Here is a 17,837-nt window from a genome sequence, read left to right on the forward strand (position 1 = left end):
CCTGGTGAACAGACTTTCCCCGAGTCCCTGCTGGTGGCCCCTGATAAGGTTGTAGGCAGCCATAAGATCCCCTCATAGTCTCCTCTTGCGGAGACTGAAGAGATTCAGGTCCCCCAGCCTCTCCTCATATGGCTGGCCACGGAGGCCCTCAATCATACGAGTGGCCCTCCCCTGGACCCTCTCCAGGTTCTCCACGTCCTTCTTGAAGTGCAGGGCCCAGAACTGGACACAGTACTCCAGCTGCGGCCTGACCAGCACCGCAGCAAGGGGGAACAAGACTTCTCTGGACCTGTTAGCGATGCCCCTGTTGATGCATGACAGGGTGCGGTTGGCTCTGCCTATTGCTTCATCGCATTGGCGACTCATATTCATCCTGGAGTCAATCCTGACTCCAAGATCCCTCTCTGCCCCTGTGCTGCTGAGAGGGTCAGCCCCTAACCTATAACCATAATGGGCCAGACTTGGGCCATGCAAAGAAGAAGCATGCCAGTGCTGGAGCAGGGTAAGCTGGGGAGGGCAGAGGCTGCAGGGGAGGGAGACGGGGGAAAAGAGGTGGCAATGAGTAAGGGCAGAAAGAGGTCATGGGGAAGGAGGCAGGCAGCAGCTGCAGCTCTGGGCCAGAGCCTGAGTCATAGCAGCCATCTGCGCCCCAGCCCTTCTACCTCATACTTGATTCCAAGATGAGAGGCTCTCCCTACCACCCCCTCATGTTAAATATTGAGAGAAAAAAAAAAACTCATCTTGGATTTGAGTAAATATGGTAGTACTCCTCCAAAAAGAGCAATTCAGACTTTAAGAAGGCAAGTTAAGATATTTGGCCTGCCTGTTTCATATTTCTGATAAAGTAAGCAGAATTAAATTTGCTCAGGGGTAGGTTTTGGCAAAGATAAAAGAATGGCAAACTGACTGGAAGACAAAAAAAAATTCTTAATAAAAGAAGATACAACGACCACATTGTACTCTAGAAACCTGAGGTTTCCACTTACAAATATGAAGCCATCTTCTGGATTATTCTTAAGATTCTGGAGGTTAAAATGTGACTTAAAATCAAAGCTACCACAAAACTTGCTTTTCTATTAATAGAGCAGTTTCCAAGCAGTAAAACACCACAGACTTTAAACAACAGCAGTATTCCTCAAACCCATTAGTATTTCTCCCCCCCCCCTTTTTTTTTTTTTACCCAGAGCCTACATCTATTTAGCAGGTATACTGGGCAATAATGATCACTCATGCTCATTCTTACCAAAACATCCCTGTCACCCAAAGTTACTGGGAACTGCAGTAAAAAAGGAGACAAAATAGCACGCACCTTTTGCCCCAGACATACGAGACAAGACATACAGATGCATGTTTGCCCTGACACATCATGGACACTGTTCAGTTGTTAGTAAGCAAGACTGTGATAGATCCAGATTACAGAGACATCAATACGGCCATGCTACCTTTAGCTCTGTGGCACAGTGAAGAGACCTCATTACGCACATGCTACACAGCTGAAGAGGGTATGGCCACAGCCCCTTGCTGTGATCCTGGAGGCCAGTGAACTCTCAGAGCTCACTGGCTTGTCAGCACAGCTCCATATGTATCAGCAGCTCTGAGTTCACTGGCAGCCCCTACAGTCAGCTCTGGATCTTCCGCAACCTCCCCCCAATTTGACAGCAGAGGAAGAGAGGGGACGAGTGGTGGCAGAGCACATACAATCCCTGAGCTCTGTGGAAGCGAGGACTAAGTGTCACTGCTGTTTATTATCCCTTCCTTTCCCTTGTTGCTGAATTCAGGGAAATGAGTGAGGAGGCATGCAGGGAGAACTCAAACAAACAGCAGCAGGCTCCGGAGCTGCTTAAAAAGTAGGGACTCTGGACAGACCCCACACTGATGGGCTCACAGACTAGGAACTGAAATTACCCATAAACTGATGTAAGTGATCAGAAACCAGTTCAAATCTGTAACAAAACAGAAGTTCAGTGCACATAAACCACTTTCAAATGGCCTAAGCCAGTTTAAGATAAACTTGGATGTACTATCAGACTCTCTCCAGATTCAAGTTAACTCACAGTCCCCCAGCATCCAAGAATGCCTTTCATCTCCCCCAAAAATGTCCCCTCACAGGGTGGACAAGCTAGCCATGGCCCAAGCTGTCCACTCCAGCTGAGCAGGGAGGCGTGCTTTCATGCCTCCCCAATCCCACTCCAGCTTCTGACCTGGGCCACTGCAGGCATGTGGCTGCATTTCTGAAATCAAAAGTGAGTGTCTGTTCACCTATGCAACTTAGGCAAACCTGCAAAGATTTAATTGATTCAGCCTAGGGTTTTTAGATTGTCTGTATTTTGCCACAGAGCCCAGGGCACATGCATAGGTCTCAGCTCACTGTGTATGCAGCACACAGCCAAAGGGGGGAGAGGAGAGAGAGGAAAGAAGAGGGGAAACACCACTACAACGCCTCTGGATCCACCCCTGAGTAAGCCCAATATTTGAATAGTCATACCTGGAAAAACTGAACTCACCCCCAGCAATCAAACTGGATAAGCAGTGTCTATTCTAAGTTCTACCCACAGAAGATAAAATGAGAAGCTACTCATAGTAGATTGCACAGATGATCAAACTATGATCACATGCACTCTGCTGGAATTCAAGTACAGGTCAAGCAAGTGACCCCCAACTGAATTCCCAGTCCAAATCTGTCAGGGACATGTGTTGACAGTAGTGGATGAGCAACAGCTGCATTAACCTCCATACTACCACTGCCATCTCTGAGGCCTGCAGGCCAATGAAGACCAGCGAGGAGCTTGACACCCCTCTGCTAGGGTATTCTCTTAATCTTGTCAGATGCAAATTTAAGACGTTAAATGTTCAGAATATGCTATTCCCAAAATTTTTCTTCAAACTGAAGGAAAGAAGAGGTTGACAGAAGAAAGAGGTTGCTTCTTTGTAAGGTGCAGGGAGTGAAGATTTAGAGTATCCTAGCCCCTAAAGTGTAATCCTTTGGGTTTCCCCAGCTTGTAAACAAAGCTTCATGTACTCTCCAGCAACTATGTCTACTTTCAGCATTATCAGTCTGAAGTCAGGCAGGATGGCACCTTAAGATGCTTGTAGATAAGCAGAGATGCTGCTCCAATGCATTGTTATTACAGTGCATCAGAACAGACTCAATTAACAGTCTGCTGGAGCATGCTAATTAGCGCACTCTGGCAGCCTCCATGTCTCGAGTATTCAGCATTCCCACACTTCAAAATGGTGGTGGAGGTGCTTTAACTCGTTCAACAAGCTTAGTTAAAGCTCCCCCCCCACCCCGTTCCATTTTAAAGCATGGGATGATGAACACACAAAACACTGCAGATACTCTGATTAACACCTCATCCTCCCCATCACATGTCAAGACACCCTTGAAGACTAACTGGGGTTCAGAGGCATAAGCTTTCATAGGTGACAGTGATGAAGTAGCTAATGTTTCTCTCAAAGGTAACCCTCACTGACAACTAAAAGTTTTTCTCTCTTGAAGCTATTGTTTCATGTTGTCTGCTGATATTCAAGCAGGTAATACTATTGATTACTGCTTAGCACCAATTTCTAAAAGTGACTCAACCAGGAGGTTTGTTGGGGGTGGGGGGTTGCCTTTTTACACAAACAAAAAGCCATGATTAAAACAACAATTTCATGGAAAAAGGGATCCTGCTGGCAAGTTGTGTGTGATGATCATGGAGGAATTTATGTATTAACCAGTAAACCTCAGAAGAATTTGACTACCACCTCAAGACAAATTCCAAACATGCTGGTCCCCACAACAATAGCAACTGTAGTTGGAAAAGGCATCGCTCCCTGACCATAGCTAAGACTCCTGTTGCTACTTTGGAAATATCTGACTTTCCCGAGGATAAAGCTAAAGATTCTTTAAAAAGGTGTCAAAAGCTGCCATGAACCACAATACCTCCTACATACAACCTATTAGACGTTGGGTTGAGATCTTTAGCCTTGATAGCATCTTCTGAATATCAACTAGCTTTTCTCACAACAGAGGTGTTAAAGAAAGATCTTTCTCAACAGTCAGTAATCCTTGGATTGGCAAATTTCATCATTCATGAGATTGGATTTGATTTCCAAGATCAACATATTTTCACAGAAAGGGAAAAAAATGAAGAATATCTACAACCATTTTGCCACCTACGGAAAACTTTGACATGTGCATCCCAACAGCCAGTTCCATACAGTTCTTAATCTATTCAATTCTACAATGCAGTATCAGGAGGAAATTGACCTGAGTATGCAACATTTATTGTGTTCTGAAGCGTGAGAAGAGAAAATTCATGGTTCTTTTTCTCAATGTAATTTCAAGCATTATTTAGAATGTCCAACCTTGTTTCAAAATAGAATCATAGAAAATAAGGGTTGGAAGGGACCTCAGAAAGTCATCTAGTGATTCTAGTCCAACTCCCTGGTCAAAGCAGGACCATTCCCAACTAGATCATCCCAGCCAAAGCTTTGTCTAGCCAGGTCTTGAAAACCTCCAAGGACAGAGATTTTATCATCTCTCTGGGTAACCTGTTCCAATGTTTTACTACCCTCCTAGTGAGAAAATTCTTCCTAATATCTAACCTAAACTTCCCTTGCTGCAACTTGAGACCATTGCTGCTTGTTCTGTCATCATCTGCCACCACTGAAAACAGTCTAGCTCCATCCTCTTTCGAACTCCCCCCGTCAAGTAGTTGAAGATTGCTATTAAATCCCCTCTCAGTCTCCTTTTACCCAGACTAAATAAACCCAGTTCCCTCAGCCTCTCCACATAAGTCATGTGTCCCCTCACCATTTTTGTTGCCCTCCACTGGACTCTCTCCAATTTATCCACTTCCTTTCTGTAGTGGGGAGCCCAAAACCAAACACAATACTCCAGATGTGGCCTAACCAGTGGTGTATAGGGGGGAAGAATTACTTTCCTGGAGTTACTAGCAATTCACCTACAATGCAGCCCAGGATGCCGTTAGCCTTCTTGGTAACAAGGGCACGCTGCTGGCTTATATTCAGCTTGTTGTCCATGTAACCCCCAGGTCCTTTTATGAAGAGTTCCTGCTCAGCCAGTCAGTCCCCAGCTTGCACTGGTGCATGGGATTGCTCTGTTCTAAGTGCAGGACTTTGCACTTGTAACCTCATGAGATTCCTTTTGGCCCAAACCTCCAATTTGTCTAGGTCACTCTGAATCCGAACCCAACCCTCCAGCATATCTACTACTCTCCCCAGCTTGGTATTATCTGCAAACTTGCTGAGGGTGCACGCTATGCCATCTTCTAGGTCATTGAATAAAACTGGCCCCAGGACTGATCCCTGGGGCACTCCACTTGATACCAGCTGCCAACTAGACATCAAGATATTGATTATTACCCTCCGAGCCCAATGCTCCAGCCAGTTTTCTGTCCACCATACAGTCCATTCATCCAACCTGCACTTCCTTAGCTTGCCTGCAAGAATGTTGTGGGAGACCATATCAAAAGCCTTGCTAAAAACCAAGACGTACCGCATCCACTGGTCTCCCGGCATCCACAGAGCCAGTCATTTCATCATAGAAGGCAATCAGGCTCGTCAGGCATGACCTGCCCTTGGTGAATCCACGCTGACTGTTCCTAATCACCATCTTCTCCTCCAGGTACTTAGAAATAGATTCCTTGAGGATCTGCTCCTAGTTATTTGTCCAAGTTTCCACTTCTTATAAGGTTCCTTTTTGTGATTTAGTTTACTGAAGAGTTCCCTGCTAAGCCAAGCTGGTCTTCTGCCATACTTGCTAGTCTTCCTGCACATCAGGATGGTTTGTTCCTGCTCTCTCAGTAAAGTTTATTTAAAATACAACCAGTGCTCCCGGACCACTCTCCTCCTCAGACTGGCTTCCCAGGGGAACATGCCCAGAAGTTCCCTGAGCCTGCTTTTCTGAAGTCTAGGGTCCTTACTCTGCTGCCCTCCATCCTTCCTTTTCTCAGGATTCTGAACTCAGTCATCTCATGGTCACTGCTGCCCACGTTGCCATCCACTACACATTCCCCACCATTTCTTCCCTCTTTGTGAGCAGCAGGTCAAAAAGAGCATGGCCCCTAGTTGGCCACTCCAGCACTTGTACCAGGAAGTTGTCCCCAACACTCCAAAAACTTCCTGGATTGCCTGCGCACTGCTATACTGCCCTTCTAGCAGATGTCAGGGTGATTGAAGTCCCCCATGAGAACCAGGGCTTGTGATTGGGAAACTTCTGCTAGCAGTTTGAAGAAAGCCTCATCCGCCACTTCCTCCTAGTCTGGTGATCTATAGCAGACCCGCACCACGAGATCACCCTTGTTGCTCTCCTCACTAACCCTAATCCAGAGACTTTCAACCCTAACCCAGAGAATTTCTAATTTCATACTGAAGCTCTGAGCAATCATATGGCCCTTTTACATAAAATGCAACTCCTCCACCTCTTCTCCCCTGCCTGTCCTTCCTGAACAGCTTGCACTCATCCATAACAGTGCCCCAGTCATGTGAGCTCCCACCATGTCTCTGTTATTCCAATCATGTCATAGTTCTGGGACTGTGCAAGGACTTCCAATTCTTCCTACTTGTTTCCCAGGCTCTCTGCATTTGTGTACAGGCACCTGAGGTAACTAGTTCATTGCCCTGATACCTCAGAACATATGAGAGACTGCCCCTTCCTGCTTGCCATTCCTCCACGTCTTCCACTTCCCCACTTACCTCAGGGCTTTAGTCTCCATACCCCAGCAAACCTAATTTAAAGCCCTCCTCGCTAGGTTACTGAGCCTGTCTGTGAAGACACTCTTCCCTCTTTGTCAGGTGGATCCCATCTCTTCCCAGCAATCCTTCTTCTTGGTGAATATATCAACTCAGGTTTTTCTATAACTGAAGATACCACAAGTTGATTTTCTTGTTTCCTCTAAGTTTCTCATACATATTTTCTTATTGACAAGGCCTCAAGAACAAGTTGACAGACATTTACCTCTAGTTAAGCAGGTCTAGAAAGTGATCATTTGCTTATTGTTTCTGCCTCGTTCTCTACTCTGATTATTCTGAATAAGAATTCTGCCCTGGCAAACCTATGTTGAAGAGAAAGAAAGTCCTTCTACATTGGGAATTCCTTCAGATCAATCAGAGAACACAGAACAAAACATACAGCAAATAGCTGTTTGTCTTCTAATGTCTCCAGAGAATCAGACAACTAGACAGACTTTAAAAAGTAAAAAATTCAGAAACATTTGACATACATACTGGTTGCTGTAAAGATGAATTTGCATACATCAGCATCAGAATTGTTTAGCATTAGACACAGGAAATTCATTGCAACTTTCTACCCTCCGTTTGTTCCCCCCATGTTTATACTTAGAATCACAGATTTTATTTGGGTAGAAAGTATTGAACTGTAAGCACTCCTGTTTTAAGTATTCCATCCTAACTCTTTAGTGTTATTCACCATCAAATGTGTTTTTAGTAATCCTTCAGAGGTTAAAAATACAGATCTTCCGCCACAATCTTACCCCTGCCTCAGTTAATGCATTCTGCATGAGTGAATCACAGAAAAATGTTAATTTATAAACACCAAAAGGTTATGAAAAGTTTGAATCACAAAAAATCCAAGTTTAAAAATAACATTCATTTGTGTCCTATATACCCTCTATCTTTCTGGTACCATGAGCTAGGTCTTTGTAACAACAGAAGCTGGCAATGTTTAATATCACAAAACATTAACAGATTTTAACAAAAGGGAAAGGGTTTTGCTTACTTGCTCCTTTTCTACAAGATCATATTCTAGTAATCCTAGAAGGAGAACCATTTCCTCCAGGTAGGAAAATGTAAAGGCAATCCATAACAGTGTAAGAAAATGAATATTCTGTAAAACTGACTTCCTGGCTACACATTCTACCTCCACAGGCAACGAAGGCACCAAGATTAAGAATAGATAATGTCTCTAAATAACACAACAGACAAGAATGCAAAATCCAAATCTAATGTTGGGTATTAAGTGGAGAAAATATTTTCTTTTATCAACTTCCAACACAAAGACGAAATGAGTTTCCAAATTTATAGAGATGCCTCACATATTTCCTTTGTAGACTGAGTTTCTCAGTTCAGGAAGAAAGACCACTAAAGTTTGTAACTGCAAAGATTTTCTCTATGATCACTATGGAACTCTGCATACATATACCTTGCAGTGTTTCGGTGTGCATTCTTAACCTTGTCTACCTTGTGATAAGCAAGAAAATCAGAAGTCACTTTTCTTTCCTCATAAATCAGTAGCACTCTAATGCATGAAAGAGAAAAGACAGAACAAGAGGCAAGTAGACTGATACACAAATTGAAGAATGAAGGCATGGCAGAACACCAAGTTTGTCAAACCTTCTACAGCATAAAAAAGGAAAGGTGCCTAGCTTTCTCTTGCATGTATACAAGAGGCCACATTGTCCAGAACAATGAGTATATCCACATACACACACAAAAAAAATCAAGGTCTGATTATGGCATATGACAAGTAATGGTAACTGTGACACTGCAAAAGTATGGGTTTAGCATGTGCCAGTGACCAGAGTGTGTAACCAAGGACCTTCACTGCTATTGTTACTGACACCAGCTAGAATGAGTTGGCATAAGTAGATGAGCACATGCTACAATCACACCTCAATTTTGCTATGGGCACATACCCTGCAACCAAGCCCTACAAGCTACTTCAAAGAGCATGACCACAGCACTACCCAAGGACCAGAAGAATGCTTGCTCTCATGGACTTATTTCATAATAATAGGCAATCACTTGGGTCTCTGTGGCCACACATCATTTGTCCCTGGACAAGGTGTGCCTGTGCTTGTCCTGGAACAGAAATGCCCTGGGATTGGCATGTACACACATCGGCCTTCTAATCAGGGTTTAGTGAGCAGTTGAATGCTCTGACACTTTTCTGTCATTGATTCAAAGATACAATCCTGGGGAAAAAAAGTGTTCAGATGCACTTTGCGATGTCCCAGGATACACTCTTAGTACTTCTTATCCTATGAACCTTTCTAGGATTTATTCCAGGACAAAGTTGGCATGGACATCTGAATGACTACATTTTGTCCCAGGGCAAAATGGTTCATTCCGGAACAATTGTGATGTCCGTTTATCAGTTGAACAGGGAAGGGGATATTACTTTATATCAGAAGGCTAGAAGCTAACGTAAGCGTAAATACACTGGAGAACGTGAGGCACCATTTAGAAAAATCCCAAGCTACCTGAAATTTAGAGCAAAAAAAAGGTGTTTAGGAAAAAATAACCTTCTTTCTCTCCTTTGCTCATAACCATTACTATCAGAAGTAGAGAAGGAAAAGACTTAATTCATTTTGCAGTTACTTCAGCTGACTTGTCAACACAAAAACATAACCCCTCACTCCCCCCAACACAGCGCTTTACTTTAAACTCTGTGCACCCTTGTGCTGAGCCCAGGGCATGTCCAGAAGAGGCACTGGGTTAGTTTGACCCCGCTTGCCCAACATTTGTATAGATCACGCGCTCCAGTGGGGCTTTTTTGGCACTTTTACCGAATAGCTGATTGAATCAGCTATTCGGTAGAAGTGCCAAAAAAGCCCCACTGGAGCGCGTGATCTATACAGATACTGCAGAGCTGAGTCAAACTAAGATGCTGCCTCTTCCGGTAAAGCAGTTTTATTTTTTTTCTCACATCTGTCAGCAGCCATTGTGGCTAAAACTGAAAAGAGAAAAACCTGAAAAACAAACACTTTGGGTCTTGTCTGGTTTAAGCACAGATACTGTAACTTTCACTGTCCTGCTGAAGCAAAAGCTTCAGTTTACTGAACTGACAGCTCCAGACTGCCTCTATATCTGACCAGCAGGCGGAGCAATCCATTTGTTACAATGACAAGCTATTGGGGGGGGGTTAATAAGGCCACCAGTATAACATTTTAGAAGATAATCAAAAAAAATTAGCTTTTCAAGAACTCCTCTGTTGTCATTACCAAATTAAAATTCTACTTGTATACTTGTAATGATGATCAGCCCTTAGTGTTTTATGGCTCACTATGTGTTGGACATTAGCAAGCTTTGGTTACTTAATCTGTCTTGCACATATTGTATTAATGAGGTCATAAATGCACCTGTGCATAAGCTATGAGCCAAGTTTTACATATGTGCATCTGTCTGCTAACACAGAACAGTAATTAACAAGTGAACCAAGTTCCAAACTATGCATCACTGTATAATCACGTTAAATTTAATAATTCAAATTGATTAATTTTAGCTGCAGAAGTAACATGCACAAAATCTTAATACAATTCAGTTGTCCTAACATGAGATAGCCACCTCATATATTAAAATCAGATAACGCCTTTAATTAATACACATACTTGTAATTACTCAAGTATATATGTTATGTCTAAAGGTTCTCACTAAAAATGTGATTTACAGAAACCTTAAAAAAATATTATGGTTTTTTCCTCCTGAATTACATATTTAGCTGTATAAAAAAACGGGAGAGAATGAGCATGCGCAAAACTGACATAAATAAAATGTTATAAAGTAGCATATATAAACTGATATTTAGGTCTATTTTGGTTTAGAAATAACTCTATATCCCATGTCACAAATATATGTCTAAGCCAAAGCTTATATAAACAGCACGAATACACAATCACAAACACATCATAAATGACTTGTGGGTAGTGAGCAAACCCCTAACATCTTTCATGAAGAAGAGAACAAAATCTTTTGACATTATTGTATTTTCAAGCTTCCAGGGATTATTTAACAAGCAAAAATTTGGTTAGTTTCATTTTTTTTGTTAAACATGACATTTTCAGGTCAAATTTGACAGCATTTTAACTCACTTATATCGTATGGGACCACAAAGATGTAAGTTGTTACAACTGATGAACACCCCAATCTCCTCTCCTTTTACAGTGGTTATAAGCTACCCCTATCCATAGTCTAGGAGAAGATGATTCCATAATTACCCTGCACAGAACTTCCTGCACCATTCTGTGATGCATATGTCAGTGACCACTGTCACGATACCTGGATTGCTATCTTTTGGCAATCTCCATTATGATCAAGACAGCCTCTATACTGTTTTAACCATCTTCTCAATGACACTGGGAGAAGGCAAGGAAAAGGAGGAGCAGAAGGTTGGTTATCTCTGTGATTGTGTCAGACCCCTTGGTAGTTGCAATAAAATTCTCTTTGCAACTAACTCTGAGAATTGTGTTCAAGGTCTTCTGAAAATAAAGTGATATGTGAAACAAAGCTGCAATGTGGGAAGTCACTTTCTGCAATGGCAGAGTAAGTTACTAGGTTTATTAATCTGTGTTTCCTGAAATTTTCCAAGTTGAAGAGTCATACATTAACAATGTTACAGGAAGTGTTTGAACACTGACAGGATCATTCCAGGGATTAGAATCTTGAGAAAGCACACAACTCATTTATTTCCCTCAAAATAATTTTTCTTGAGGTTTGTTCTAATTATATGGGGGAGAAGTCATAGTAAAAATGTAGAAAAACCTTTTGAATTTATAATTAAAAGAAGAAAAAAGTTCATGAAACTCCTCAGGCTATTTTAAAAATCACTCTAGGGCTTTCAGTGTCACTCTAAGGCTCCTTGGTGGACATTACACTTAAGACACAATTAACTAGCTAATCGAATCACAAATTGTTACCTGGCCACACATCAGACAAGTAATGGTGCAGTAAAATGGGAAATAAGCCACAGAATTATTCCACAACACATATGTAATAATCTTGTGGCTGATCTGCATTGCGAATTAAATTGAACATAAGGCACGGTCCCCGCCATATAGTATGATGCTGGCTACATGGCAGGGTTCTAGAACTGGCTCCAGTGTGGTCCTGAGGCAGAGACCCACAATCAGCTGACAATCCCAGAACCACAATGCTGTGTTGAACTCACTCTGGTGTGGTCCTGGGGCTAAGACTGACAATCAGCTGCTTATCGGTCTCAGCCCCAGGACCACAGTAGTTCACTAGGCACCTGGCTTTCTACATAATGTCAGGTTCACCCTGCATTGGGGAGCAGTAATGGCCCAAGAGGATTTCATCCCCAATTGCAAAACTGTGTGTCTTCTCTTATACATGTGGCACGGCAGTAGGTGTGATGACTGGGAACAAGTGAACAGATTCCATTGCACCATTAAGTGAATATGTGCCAGGAGTCCAAAATATCCAGCTCCAAAACTATCAGCTTTTGCTTCACCATGAATACTGATAATTTTATAGGCTCTGAATTCAAAGAGAAATCTATATTTTACAGGTTAAATTTGAGATGAGGCAACAAGTAAGGAATTATTCCAGTTGAGAAGTTTCTGTTGAAGAACTTCACATTTAAGCCTGTTCCAAGAAGCTTACATACAGCAAATATAAAAGTTTGTTACATGAAGCAAAACCTTCTGAAATAATTCACCCCATTCAGTATTCTCTTCATTGTCCTGAAAAATATTACTGCTGATATGGTGCTTACCAATTCAGATACCCAATAGCTGCAAAGTCAGAAAGTGAAATTGTATTAAATAAGAATTAGACCTGACTTAAGGGTCAGAACTGATGTGTAAGAAAAAGGGTGTACCTGAAGCAGGCCAGACATGGGGCAAAACAAAGGGCAAGAGCAGCTGTTGGAGATCCAGATCCTGAAGGAGATCATTTGCAAACCATGAGGAATTACCTAATCATAAAGGATTCTACAGGAGGATAGCTAAAGTTCTGGATGTCAAATGATCACAGAGGGACTTACATTGCCCGTAGCTTAGGGCCCTTTGAGGACCTTAAATCTTGCACAAATAAAAAAAACCCTGAAATTCCATCCACCTTGTAGGTTAGTTAGCAAAAGACTCTGTGAGAACACCACAGCATAACTCTCAGATATGCCAATTTTGACAGAAAACAGAAGTGGTTCCTCACTCTTCCCGTGCCTTGGGTTTCTGCCTACAAAATTTCCTTCTTTTGCTCTCCAGTTTACAAGAAACGTTTCAAATACAAGGAACTCCTTTTGCCTTAAGACTGCATGGGAGTCAAGTCCCACATCACAGCACATGAAACATCAAATACTGGTCAGAAGGCTCACCATACTACTCCTCATATTGTAATAAAACTTTCACAACTGACAGGGAAAAAAGGAAATGATATGCATGGACAATATTATGATGAATAATATTTCATAACATCTGTACTTCATATTTACTCACTCAAAATCAGAAAAGAGATACACTTAAGTATATGGAATAATTAGATTAAAGGCAGGAGAACATATCTAAGAACAACCTCATCATCTCCTTTAATATTAAATACAGAATCTGAACTGAACTGAGAGCCACTATAAAACATATCTCCACATGCACACACTGATAAATTTAAACTGGAAATGAATATTGTTGTTAGAGAATACTGGAATAAAAATGCTGTTTGAATGGTGTCTTTCAGCAGTTCAGATTACATTATAACTAGACTCAGCTAGTAGTAGGGATAGAGTGCTATTGTATCTGTGATGGTCCAGGAACTGTAAGAGAACCAAGAATTTTTGCTGCTATCTTTTAATGGACCAACTGTACAATTGGGAGAAGTGTTAGACAAGCTTTCTAGCTAAAGCATTTTATCATTTATATCTACAACAGAACCCAGATCATTTTCCTCTCAGTGTTTGCAACTTGCTTAAGTCATAGCAGTTTGTCAAATAAAGAACAAGCTGTTCACCTGTTTGCTGTACACAGTCCAAGCACATTAATTTTTACTTGGATAAAAAAATCAGAAGCAGAAGCTAGAAGTTTGCAACAAACTTGCATTGAAGTTTGTAAGTTATATGTAAAGAGCTCATCCTGTGACAGAGTGACTATTACTAAAACAACATGTGCAGTGATATGGCAACATTTCCAAGCAAGCAACATTGTTAATGCCTATGGTATTTAACAAAAATTTGGAATATTTGCAACCAGGATGTTGTTATAAAACCAAGGAAGAGGCAAAGGAAATTTACAACTACTCACCAAATTGTTTTAGATAACCTTCTCAGAGTATCTCTGTTGGTTTATTGTGCCTGTATAAATAAAAAATCAAGAGAAATATTTAAAAGCATGTAAACAAAAAAATTACTTATTTTGGCTAACGTTCCTAAGTTCAATTTACATTTAATCTGAAAAACCCCTCTTTCTTCCTTGTTCTTAAAGCACAAGGCTCAAAATGAAGTTAGTAAAATGATACATTAGGATACTTTTACCATTTTATGAATAATTGACACAACATACTACAGAGGTAAAAGAATAACTTACAACATAAGGGTGTGGGCAAATATAGCTCTCTCCAACTGTGAGAACTACCACAAGTAGAGCAGGATAGTATTGACCCCACCAGCAACAAGCTACTTGGAAAGTTTTTGTGTATCAAAAATGCTTACGTAAGTAATGAATTATTATAGAACCACTCATCAACCCAGACCCCTTATACTAGACAAATACTGAGCAGAGATGGCTCCCAACAAAGCGTTTAAAATCTAAGCATAAAACCAAGACAATAAGGAAACAAGTAGTCAAGGAAAAAGAAAAAGTAGTTGGCAGCCTCAGGACATCAACAGCTTAGCTGTTGCCAAGTTTTCTATACATATCTTACAGCAAAGGTAAGATTAAAGGAGTTCTGCAGATGTTAACTGACTGTTCCACCCAAGTATAAAAGACAGGAGAGGAGAAAACACAGAACGACCTGCTTGAAAGTTTATCAAGTGGCCAATGGATTGGTAGTGTGGGCCACATGGAGGGTTAAGTCAGCATCTCAATAGCAGCGTAACACACAATCAATCATGTAAAGCCAGGAAGGACCTCAAAAGTGAACACACATGTTTATGTTTGGAGGAGACAGAAAAGAGAGAACTAACGGAGGAATATGAAGAGACAAGTGATCTAGTCAAATTAACAGGCTAGGCGAATGATCACAGCAACAGCTTTCTGAATGACTATGATCAAAGCAGGGCTGCATTTGTCAGTGCTAAAGAAAAGGATGTTGCAGTACCAGAGATGCAAAACTGTAACAGCCCAGGTGAAAGTTTTAGCTGTGTGGATTAAACAGAAAAGACTTATCTTACAGGAATACAGAAAGAAACAAGAATCAAGAAGCTTTTAAGTGTAGAACAAGGGTGCATAATTATTTCAGCTGGTGGACTGTTTAACGAGTATTGGTGACCTGTTGAGGGCTATGAGGGTACATACATCATCAAATTGCTAAGCCCTGCCCTTTGATAGGTGCCCTGCTCCCTGGTCGCCATCTTAGGACCAGAAGTCCCACATCCAAACCCCTGACTTTTGCCACCAGAAGTCCGTCCCCTTGCCAAAGAAATATGCCTTTTGAAAAGGGGGTTTGCCACCTTGGAACCACAAGTCCTGCTGTGTCACATGGTCCATGACATAAGGCCCACCTAGCCAACACCAGACCGGCCCTGCTTGCTGCCATGTTGGTCCCAAAATCCCATGCCCCTGTCACATAGCCCCTGCCATCAGAAGGTACACCCCTTGACTGGGATATGTTGTCCCTCTACAGGGGTGTGTGTTGTGGAATGCAAAGTGTGTGAGGTGTGTGTGGGTATGGGTATGGAGAGGCACATGGGGGATGTGTGGCAAGTATGATGGGAAGGGTGGAGGTAAAGTGCACACATGTGGGAGGCTGAAGCCAGAGAGCTGGCCAGAGGTGGTGGGGGAATGAGGCCAGGCCAGACCAGTTCCATGGCATGCAGCTCCTGGCCAAGTCCTGGGAGCTGCACATGGTGGCAGGGAGCATGAGTGCCCCAAGGGGCCACCGCTGCTTCCCCTGCTTCCCTCCCTGCCCCTGCTGGCTGCTGCTTTTCCCCCAGCTGGCCACCACTTCCCCACCACACCTTTTGCCCACAGTGCTGAAGCAGGGACAAGAGAAAGAGCCAGGGACCCGAGCAGTTCCCTGCGTGACAGCAGTAGCAGCCCTGCCCAGAAGTCCTTTGGGGGACTGGGCAGGCAAGGGTGGGAACATAGTGCACTGCCCCGGGTGGGAGCAGGCAGAGCTTGGCCCAATGTGAAGCACAGCAGGAGAAGCTGCCCCCAGGCCAGATACAATTAATTGGTGAGCACCTTCCTGCAGGCTAGATCCAACCAGCTGATGGACCAGATCTAGCTCCAAGGCTGTATTTTGCCCACGCTTGGTATAGACAGATGAACAAATTGTATAGCGTTAAATAAGAGGTTTCTTACTGCATTTCAGCTGCTCCACAGTAACGGTCATAAGCCCATTCACTCCATCCTGCAGTAAGTGGCAGCTGTATCAGTTCACCCCTGAATGAAAGCTACTAATTTATCACAGCTTAGCTTTCATACCAAACAGAATGGAATGGACACACAAGGCAGCACCAACTGATAGGATCCTGTTTTGCATACAACACATCTTATAAAAAAAATACATTCCTTTTGCACATGAAGGCAAAAAGAAAAAAGGTTTTTTCTTCATTCTTGTAGTAAGGAACTCTGTAGCAGTAGCTAGGGAGCCGGGCCTGCTCACTGTACTGCTTCCTGTTGACTGCTACTTTTGGTTTCATCAGGTAAGCAGCAGAATCTGCTCTTACCTTGTTTCTCACATATAATACATGCTCCAATTCCCAGCATATTTTTTAGGGAAAAGGTGTATATTATACATGAAAAAAATATGGTATTATTTCCCTTCTAAGCTGATATAATTTGTTCATCTGTCCACACACATAGATGCAGACTGGAAGCAAGGACCAAGAGAGATCCAAGCTGAAGAGAATGTCCAAGTAATGGGCTTGGACAACAGGCAGAGTGGCAGTGTTGTCCACAGTGGTTAACAAATGAGGCAGCAGGCCAGGCGCATCACAAACAGGTCTAAGGAAGTGATACTTTCCCCTCTATGTGGCACTGGTAAGGCCACAACTGGAGTACTGAGTCCAGTTTTGGGCACTGCACTTTAAAAGGGATGTGGATAACTCTGAGAGGGTCCAGAAGAGGGTCATTCATATGGTTAGGGCCCTGAAGGAAAGTTCCTACAAGGAGAGATTGAGGGACCTGGATCTCTTCAGCCTTCATAAGAGAATGCCAAGAGGGGATCTGGTGGCTGTCTACAAATTCATTGGGGGGCAGGGGAGGGGAGAGGAGGCACCAAGGTATAGGAGATATAGGCACCCCTTGGAGTAACTAGAAACAATGACCACAAACTGACAGAGAACAGATTTAGACCAGACATTAGGAAGAACTTCTTTACGGTAAGAGTTACCAGAATCTGGATTGGGCTTCCAGAGGAGGTGGTACTCTCCCCTACCTTGGAGGTCTTTAAGAAGAGACTCGACAAACATTTGCCTGGGGTCATCTAACCCTAGCACTCTTTACTGCCCAGGGCAGGGGGTCAGACTTGATGGTCTACCAAGGTCCATTCCAACCCTAAACATCGATGAAATCTAAGCTATGGGCCCAGCCTTAGCCATTCTTGCATGACTAAGGGAGAGATGTTTTAAATTAAATGGATCCCTCTTTTCTCAGAATTACCTTTACTGTTTCAATCAGTTGAATCAAAACAGTGGAAGCAATCCTTCTGTCTTTGCAAAACCTACTGTGTACTTTATCTAATTAGATGTGTTACATAATCAACGATCTGGCAATAAAACAAGGGTTTTAAAGATCCAGCCCATAGAGTCTTATCATCAGGCCTCCAGTGTTACCTGTGGGTCTCAGAGGTGACTGACTGGCAGCATACAGGACATACTGGATCGCCCTGTACAGCATCAACTCCAGCCACTCTGGACCGTGCTGCATGTAGTACCCACTCCATCATGTGTCCCAGAGTAGCACATGGTAGCCACAGCCACA

General features: G+C 42.6%; 1 protein-coding gene across 1 annotated transcript in view; it reads right to left on the bottom strand.

Annotated features, from left to right (window-relative positions):
• Positions 1-17,837, bottom strand: part of FBXW7 (F-box and WD repeat domain containing 7) — a 255,063-nt gene that overhangs the window by 189,257 nt on the left and 47,969 nt on the right. Inside the window, exon 2 of the mRNA XM_019534476.1 lies at positions 13,995-14,044. The gene's annotated coding sequence lies outside the window, so the exon portion shown is untranslated. The remainder of the gene's footprint in view (positions 1-13,994; positions 14,045-17,837) is intronic.

The sequence above is a fragment of the Crocodylus porosus genome, unplaced genomic scaffold (assembly GCF_001723895.1).
Source record: "Crocodylus porosus isolate Cpor-Errol unplaced genomic scaffold, CroPor_comp1, whole genome shotgun sequence".
NCBI lineage: Eukaryota > Metazoa > Chordata > Crocodylia > Crocodylidae > Crocodylus > Crocodylus porosus.